The following is a 695-nucleotide window of genomic DNA, read 5'->3' on the forward strand; positions in this document are numbered from 1 at the left end:
CCATCTTCTGTACAGCACTGGGGGGAGGGGGCCTGAGCGCCCTTCCTTCCCATGTTGGGACTCCAGGCTCTGCTTCTCCTCTCCCCCAGTGATGCACGCGGGACATTTACAGGAAGACGTGAGGCCAGGCCTCTGGTGATAAAGGCCTTGCTTCGGGAAAGGCCGTGGGAACACAGGAGGGGAGAGACACTGTCTTGCCCTGTCTGATGGAGAGGGCAAGGGCCAGGGAGCCCCATGGGCATCCCAAACCGTTTGTTCATTGTAAGGCTTTGTCAGGTTCTTTCACCTTCTGAGCCTTGGTTTTCTCAACTGCAAAACAGGCTGAAGACCTCGACCTAGTTAGCCTTCATGAGAACCAGGGAGGAGCCTGTGTCCACATGGCGGGGTCTTGAGAAATCTGTCTGGGCGCAGCCTTTAGTGGAGAGGGATGGCGAGGTAGGGGGCACTTGGCACAACAACTGCAGCTGGGGTCCGGGACCGGGCACGAAGCAGAGCACCGTCGGGGTGGGGCCGCAGGGCCTGTCGCGGGGTGGGCGATTGGGGTCGGATTGTGCAGTCGTGCGTGTTGTTTTCTGGTGGGCACTCGTGGCCCTTGGAAGAATAGAGGGAACCCAGAGCGCGACCCCAGGAGGGCCGCTAAGGCTGCCTTGGAGGAGCCGGCCCCACCCCCAGCTCGTGGCCCCGCCTCTGCACAC

The sequence above is a fragment of the Bison bison genome, unplaced genomic scaffold, assembly GCF_000754665.1.
Source record: "Bison bison bison isolate TAMUID 2011002044 unplaced genomic scaffold, Bison_UMD1.0 scf7180017864079, whole genome shotgun sequence".
Classification (NCBI taxonomy): Eukaryota; Metazoa; Chordata; class Mammalia; order Artiodactyla; family Bovidae; genus Bison; species Bison bison.